Below are 8,768 nucleotides of genomic sequence, written 5' to 3'. Positions count from 1 at the left end.
GTAAGAAGGGATGGGAGCTGCAGGTACAGCGTCTGGCCACTAGGTTGGCTCCCCGAGAAGCAGAGAAGGGCTTATCTGGAGGTGATCCCAGCAAGCGCTGCAAGGGGGGTGGGAGGGCGAGACAGGAAGGGAAGGCAGCCAGCAGGGGGTGAGGGAGCAGCGACATTTATCCTCTACCCTTCCAACGCCCAGCTTCTCTGGCCAAGGGCTGCCCTTGGGGAAGAGGGTGCGGTTACAGGTCTGGCACATTCTGGAATGGCGAGTGCTGAGTGCCCCTGCGGGCCGAGATCCAACGGCATGTACCACACGGCAAATGTTGGATACATGCTGCTGCTATTTTCCCATCTTGAGCCCAAGGGTCTGCCCACAAAAACACCACCAAGACCCTCTCCCCGCCCGTGTTGCATATTTGTACATTCAGATGGGTCCCCCCAACTCTGCTGGTCCCACTGGCCCTTTAGTGAGGTGGTCTCTGGCAGCTACTTAGGGAAAAGATCGGAAGGAGTCACCCCAAAGTCGTGACCAGGACTATCCCTGGGCACGGTGATAATCAGTGATTTTTATAACCGGGAAAAACTATGAAAATGGTGAAAGAAATACACACAGAAGCAGATTGTCGTATGGGTGACCGCGAGGAGCTCAGAGTCGAGAAAGCACTTAGGGAAGGTCTCTGTTTTTAGATGCACAACGGACAGGTAGGCTAGTAATACTAAGTAGTGTTTGCTGAGACTTTCCGTGTGCCAGACCCTAAGCCCTCGAGCACACAGTCTCATTCCCCCATCGCACTGCTCCGGGAAGGAGGTGCGGGGCTTGCCTCCGCTGTGTATCCATCAGCCGTGGCCACAGTACTGCTGTGTAACAGCCACTCCCAACACTCCAAGACTCGCCCGCAACAGCGTGTACTTTCTGGCTTGTGGCTCTGCCAGGGTCGAGCCCGGGCCACATGTCTCTCAGCCTTCTGGGACCTGTCTTCCCAGGCATGTTCCTCTCGTGGTCATAAGAGAAGTCAGTGCAGGAGGGCGTCTCTGAAGGTCTAGGCTCAGAACACCGGCCGTTCTGTGCTTCCACCCACATTCCAGTAGCCAAAGCAAGTCGCAAGGCCAAGTCCAGTGTCGAGGGGTGGGAGGCACAGGAGAGTGGCCAGGCGGAGGGTGTCGGTGTAGTTCTCTAAGAGGGAGGGAGGAACTGGGAGCAGTCATTCCATCTACCCAGAGCCCACCATCCACCTGTGACCTCTTCTTCTTGTCTCATGGCTTGGTGACCTGACCCGACCTCTCCCTGGACTGGACCTCTCACTGGCACTCCAGACTCAGGTGCTTGACACCCATGCCATGCCCTTCTGGGAGGTCCAACGGGCCGTTCAGACGTAACGTGTCCAGAACAGAACTCCTGATCCCAGCCTGCTCCTGCGTTGTTCCTCCCCGGGGTTTCCCATATCTCAGGGAGCGGCACCACTATCTGCCTGTGCCTTGGGCCCCCAACCTTGGCATCGCCCTGGTTCTTTCCACCTGCCTCCAGGTGCACATCTGCTCCGCCAGCCAGCCCATGACTCCACCTGCACAACTTGTCCCATATGGGTCCACTTCTTTCTGCTGCTAACACCCCACTCTGAGCTGCCTCCATCTCTCACCAGAGGTGAGAACAAGCAACCTCGTCCCTGGTCTCTGCCTGCTCTCCCCACCCCCACCCAGACCCTCCCGGAGCCTGTCCTTGACATGGCAGCCAAAATGCACTTGCAAAAACATTGTGCTCCCACCCCCAATCCTCTGATGGTTTCCTATTGTGACCAGTGTAAAACCCAAACTCATTCCCTGCCCTGTATCACCTCTCCGTCTTTCCCTCTCTGACCTCACCTCTGCCCTCCTTGTCCACCGTGCTCCCATCACAGGGCCTGTTGTCAGGGCTTACCATGCCAGTCTTTTTTTTTTTTTTTTTAAGATTTTATTTATTCATTTGAGACACACACACACACAGACACAGAATGAGCAGGGGAAGAGACAGAGGGAGAGGGAGAAGCAGGCTCCCCGCTGAGCCAGAAGCCCGATGTGGGGCTTGATCCCAGGACCCCGGGACGATGACCTGAGCCGAAGGCAGACACCCAACCATCTGAGACACCCAGGCTCCCCTTACCATGCCAGTCTTGTTCCTACCTCAGGGCCTTTGCATCTGCTGGCCCCTCTGCCTGGAGAGCTCTCCCTCAGGGCCTTCCATGATAGGTTCCTTCAAACACCAGCTCCTCCCCAGCCTCCCCCCCCTCAAGCCACACTGTAGGACAGCCCCCTGTTTTGAAAGCATCTTGTTTGTTCACTAGAATTAAGCTCTACATAGCAGGTGCTCAATAAATATTTGTTGAAAGAACTTGCTGGTAGATTGGACGTGGAAGGTGAAAGCATGAGAGCTCTCTCCGGGAGCTCAGCTGGTCAGGGAAGCTTTCTGGAAAGTCTCCAGAAGTGGGGGGATGGATTCCACGGGAACCACAGCTCTGGAGCACTGGGCCCTACCAGGGGCGGTCAGCTCCCCTCTGAGGCTTGGGATGATGTCTTCCCAGGAGGAGTGCAGGCAGAGTGCTACCCGAGGCCTGTCTGCCGGCTGGGCCCTCTCTCCCCAGCCTCCCCTGCTCCTCCGCGCGAGACCTGGAGCGTGAGATGGGGCACCTGGAACCTCACACACCAAGGCCTTGGGCTCCAGGAAGGCAGGGACCCAGGGCGCAGCAGAGAGCCAGGGCACATCCCCCAGTGACCCGGCAGACTGGGACGAAACCCACCTGCCCGCCAAGTTAGGTGATGAGGAAGCCGGGAGGGTGACAAGGAGGCACTTCCCCACGGATGGGTGACCACAGACCTGTTCTCATGGAGACCGGGCTTTGCCTTCATTCTATCCCCGCGCTGTCAGAGGGCGTGGGCCATGGCGCAGCCACGTTGAAAGCACTTTGGCTATTTTTCCCTTCGCTCCTGGGTGGCGGCGGGTGCCGGGCAGCACAGGACCGGGGACGGGGCTGGTGCGCCTGAGCGGTGACGGACGTGCCCTGGCGCTCGCTGACACAACCACGAGGACGAGGTTTGACCAAGACACAGAGAGGCGCAGATGACAGCCCAGCTGCTCTCGTTGCCGCTGCTCGAAGACAGGCCGGATAGGGAAGGAGGATCCGTCAGAGGAGAGCTGCGCCCGAGGACGGAAGGCCTTGCACGTCCGGAGGGCCCATGACCTTGGGTGGTGGGGTCGGGAGGTGGGGAGGGGCTGCAGCAAACGTTTGCGGAATGACCCAGCGAGCGAAGGAACGGACGGAGCGACCGAGGGATGGGGGCTTCGGCAGACACCCCAGAGAGGAGCAGTGGGAGAAAAGCAGAGGCGAGGGGCAGGGCACCCACACCCTGGGCGCCGCTCGTGGGTGTCACACCGGAAAGCTGTTTCTTACCAAGTTCAACTTTCTCCTGCCCTATCACCCAGCCATTCCGCTCCTGGGTGTCCACCCAAGGAGCGTGTGCACGTCTGCACCGGGACGTGCGTGCAAATGGGCACAGCAACCCTGTTCTTAACAGCCTCACGTGGAAACAGCCCGAACGTCCGTCCACACGAAGGTGGCTGAACACACGGCGGCCGAGCCGGAAATGAAATACCGTTGGCAACGGAAAGGAGCACATCGCTGGGACGCAGCAGTGCGGATGCTTGGCGTCCGCGGAATGTTGGGTGAAAGATGTCAGACCCAAAGGGGTACGTACCACATATGTCCGTGACAGAAAGTTTCAGAAAAGACAAAATGAAGCTCTGGCAATAGAAATCAGGACCGTGGGTACCTCTGGGGGGCCATGTGTGACTGGGAAAGGAGCACGCGGGAACTTTGTAGGACAATGAAAATGACCGGCATGGTGGTAAGTTGGCAGAAATAATGACTATAATTACCCCAGGGTTCACACTCTAGGGGCCTCGGTGCCTTACAGTGTACGGCCCAGAAGAGAAGTATGGGGCGCCTGGGTGGCTCAGTCCATTAAGCGCCTGCCTTTGGCTCTGGTCATGATCCCAGGGTCCTGGGATGGACAACTTCAAGTTGTGACGTTCGTGAGATGTATAACCTTGAGCAAGGTACTTGACCTTCACGTGCTCCAGTTGTTTCTTTATCTGTGAAATGGGGATAATAAATCACAGCAGCTGCCTCTTAGGTTCTTGTAAGGATTTCCACGAGCCAACCCAGGTGGCCTGCACAGTGCCTGGCTTTCAGGAAAATGGTAGCTGTTGTGAGTGCTCTAACATGAAAATTGAAATGGCTCAAGCTCAGGTCACCCGCTGGGCGGATTTCCTACTTGGGCTGAATTCCTGACCTCTGCAGCATCCCTGCCCTCCCCTCCTGTAGCTGGACCCTTCACTCTGCCTTGCGCTGACCTTGGCGTGGGGTGGGGCCCTCCCCTTCCATTTCCCCGAAGCATCTTGGACACAAGGCTGTTGAGCAGAGCAGAGTTTTCCCAGAGGGTAGCAAATGGCATCCTTCTACTACTCTCTGCAAGAGCACACAATTCCCTGCACCAGCTCTGTGGTTCCCAGGCCAGTCTACCCCCCACCCCTGGCCCCCACATGGCCTCTCTTCCCTCTTCCCCTCGGCCCCTCCCCTTCCAGCCTCTTTTGCTGAAACCATGCTTCTCCTGGGTTTCCGGCTTCCCTCCAGTGTCCTGCCCTCCCCTCCCCGGCCAGCCTTAAATCTCAGCTTTTCACACCCAAATAGTCCATCAGGATGTTCTGCTGCATAGAAAACCAGACCTCTGCTTCTAGCTTTTAAAATAACATCGTCCTTGACTGCTCTGTATTTATTGAGCACTGACTATGTGTCAGAGGATCTATGGGAAGGGCTGGGGGCCACAGAGACAAAAGGGCAGGTGCCCTCTTGCCCATAACGACGGAGTTAGCCTGCTCCCGGGCTCCAGTCCTAGCCCCGAAGACCTGGCCTCGGCTCACTTTTCTCTGGCTACATCTGACCGACGCACCACAGGGCACCACACAGGACACCCCAGCATAAATGCACACACTCACACACACGCACGCCTGCGCCATGCTAATTTTCGCCTCCGATGGCGGCCTCTAGGCTGTCATCACCACTCAGTGTTGACAAAGCAAAATAAAAAATAAGAAGAAAGAAAGAAATCCACCCTGTCGCTTGGGCTCCCCCCCCACCCCCCACCCCCCGCCGGGCTTGGCAGCCCCCACCCCCGCCCCCATCTCTGTATTATAGGTTTATGTCAAGGTATGTTGGATTCTAAATTAAATGTCAGCCCACTGTACATTTCTGGCTCCAGCCGCAGAAAATGAGGAGCTGGTGTTGGAGACCATCCAGTTGTTCAGCCTAACCGTGCCTAACCGTGAGGGGTGACAAGCCCATTGAATCACTGCACAGTAGCTTTCCATGCCACGGGAAGCCAAGACAAATTTATTTTTAATGATAAATGTGACTGTCAGAGTTAAGTTGAAACAGCTTTACGGCAAGAACCCTGGGCCCTCGGCGGTGCGGGGCAGAGGCTGCGTGGACGAGGGCCAGGGGTCCTGACCTCCTGGCCGGGCAGGGCCCCAGGCCCCACGAGCCAAGCACATTTGACATTCGGCCCACGTTCGCGGAGCTGCTGCTGAGACATCACTGCATGTCTCAGGCCAGCTCTAGATGACAAAGAGGACAGAAGCCAGCGACAGAGACAGGGGTGGTAGCGTAGAGACCCGAGTTCCAATTCTGGCCCCATCCCTTGCTGGGTGATCTCGGCCAAATGACTTAACCTTTCGGACCTTCAGTTGCCTCATCTATAAAATGGGGATGCAAAATGGTCACACCTGTGGGTTTTCGGTGAGGATGACGTGAAATAAGATGTATTGCTAATGAATGGTACTCAGCACATGGAAAATGCTGAATGGCAGCTATTCGTTATACCATTTTATGTAACTTACCTGAGTCAGTTTTCCCATCCATAAAATGGGGATTACGGTAGCTCCCACTTAGGAGGGAGGATGCAGTGTGCTTAGCACAGAGCTGAGGGTAGGGGTGATGCTCAACAGATCGCAGCCAGTCGAAGGACCAGCACCCTGAATGTTGTCACCCGGTGTCCCTGGCCACTTTCTTATCTCCTTCATTGGTTCTCTTCCTTTCCATCCCTCCAGTGCCGGCATGACTCACTGCCCTGTACCCACTCCCTGCTAAGGGAGGTGCCCTTTATCAGGACCCCCATGGCCATGCCCTCCTCCATCAGACTATGGTGGGCACCTGACCAAGGACAGCTGTTATTGGCCTGCTGATGATCTACAATTGACGTCCTGGCTCCAAAGGATGAGCAGGACGGATCACAGTCTTTCTGGAATTTGAACTAAAAATCCCAGATAGGAGTTTTCTGTTGGTGGGGCCAATAGCATGTCTAGGTGCCCGTGGGCAGGAAAAGTAGGAACATGTGGAATCGGCGAGCCAGAGGGAGAAGGGTGAGTGGATGCACAGGGAGTGTGTGGGGGCACTGGGACAGCCTCAGGTCTATGCCATGCAAGCTGGGGTCCTGAGTTCTGGTGGCCCCGAGGTCCTGGCTGGTACCCAGATAGCCTTGATCCCGCCCTGGCCAGTTGAACACACCTGGGCTCCTCTCTGGGGCTCTGCGGACACTAGCTTTGTCAAAGGGGAAGGGTGGGGGCACTGTCCCCTCTGTGAGGTCAGCTTCGATTTTTCTTACACAGATCTCGGGGTCAATGAGCTGAGGGTGGCCCTCCCCTCTCCCTGAGACTATGCCCCAAGAGTGTCAAGTGAATACGGTGTGTAAAGCACTGAGCAAATGCCTGCAGGCTCATGCCAGAGCCGCACCAGGGCTGGTTCTTCTCTTGGGGTGCCGAGGGGGTGACAGGTGAAGATCGCCCTTGACACAGGTACTCACTGCACCCCCTCAAGGGCAGGAAAGTGAGGGGTCTGTCCCTGAGCAGGTGAGACAACCTGCAGCAAGCAGTGCCGGGAGGAGCCGCTAGGTGGCCCCCGCTCACCTGTCAAACCATCCTTAACGCAGGCCTGGGCGCAGATCCTCCAGCCAGCATCCTCCTGCTTGCACCTGCCCGCACAGCCCACCGTCACTCTCCACGCCCTGCCTTTGCTGCAATGTCTTCTTCCCCAGCGAACAGACATCCTGCCTTCAAAGCCTGGCTCACACCCCTGCTTCTTCAGGATGCTCTCCCTGCCCACTCAGAGCATGTGCCCTGAACCTCTATTCATCACCCTTAGCACCACCCTGCCTCAGATTCTCAGTTCAGGGTTCCACCCCAGGCTGATCTTTTGTCTGTACAGAGACACATCTGGGGTTTACATCCTCTCCCCAAATCGGAATCACAGACTTGCAGTATCAGCCACATGCCTGTAAACTTCACAATTCCCCGTCAAGAAGGGGGGAGGTCCTGATTTCTTCAGTGAGGACACTGAGGCTAGAGGGGACAGGAAATCTGCCCAAGGTCATAGCAGGAAAGTTTGAAATCTGCTCAGGTGCTTCAATGCACCCTCTTAGAACTTCACAAGAGCTCTTCCAAAGAGGATGCTGTTAACCTGTTGGTACACATGGGGAAACTGAGGCTCAGAGAGGAGCAGTAGCTTGCCCCAGGCCCCACAGCCAGGGCTCTGTGCTTTCTACCACACCCCTCCACCCAAGCCAGATGCCCCCTCCCCAGGTCACCCGACAATCCCTTGAACCCACAGGAAAGGGGCCCCGGGGGGGAAGGGTGCCATCGGGAAAAAGCCTGGACTCTGTGCAGGTCCCCTGCCTCCCAGCCAATGCTGTGGGATCCCCTCCAGCAACCTAGGCAGCCTCCCTGTGGGGCGCAGAGTGGTGGGGCTGCAGGTGGGGCAGCCGGCAGCCCTGAAAGGAGGAGGAGACTGGGGACAACCAGCTGGCGTGTTGTGAACCCAGCTGCTGGGGTTGAGTGACAGTTGCTTAGATGGCATGGGGCATGGGGTCCCCCGGCTTTCCTGGCTCAGGGCACGGCGACCTAGCAGGCTGGGCAGCCTGCATCGCCTGTGTGGGGCTTGGAGAGGGGTGGGAAGAGGGACGAAGATGGGGCGACAGACTGGCAGCCGGTGGGGAAGAGACAAAGACGGTGCCAGGGAACAGCGTGGCGGGCCAAGGCTCCCCGGGAGCCGGAAAACAGCTTCGGGGAGAAGCGGGGGGCGGGAAATGGGGGTGTCTATTCTGAAGCTGGGGGGAGCAGAAGGGATCGAAGAAAGGGGCGGGGGAGGGACAGTCGTCCCGGCTCCTGCAGCGGCCCGGAGAGGGGGCGGCCCGCAGAGAACGCGGCGTCCGGCCGTGTGGGCGCCTCCCGGTCAGAAGCCACAATAGCAGCTCGTTAACGGCGCAGATTAAGGACTTTGTCAATTACCTCCGAAGGCTGCGCCGGGCGGATTAAATGCTTTTAAAAGTGCTGCTGGTGGGAGAGGGCGACTAAGAAGCCCCCTCCCGTCACAGATCCCTGCTCTCCTGGGCAGAGGAGGAGGGGGCGGGGGCTGAGACGGTGCGGGGCGCGCCTGGGGAACGCGGGCGGTCGGCCGCGAGCGCGGGCAGAGCGCGGAGCGGCTCGTACTCGGGACCGCGGCGCCGGCGGCTGTCGCGGCGGCGGGGACCCCCTGCGGCCCCCGGGCCGCCTGCGCAGAGAGGCGTCGGGCCTGCTGTTGGCCCGCGAGAGCCAGGATCCAGGGTCGCGGACTCTGGCCCGGCCATCCCCAGGGCCGGCCTCGCTGGTCGGGATCCGGAGGGGAAGGTCCCAGCGGCTCGTGACTCCAGGACTGG

This window comes from Leptonychotes weddellii, chromosome 14 (assembly GCF_054177405.1).
Source record: "Leptonychotes weddellii isolate Sample4059 chromosome 14, ASM5417740v2, whole genome shotgun sequence".
Taxonomy (NCBI): domain Eukaryota; kingdom Metazoa; phylum Chordata; class Mammalia; order Carnivora; family Phocidae; genus Leptonychotes; species Leptonychotes weddellii.
The sequence above is the reverse complement of the archived record's forward strand: the minus strand, read 5'-3'. Positions refer to the sequence as shown.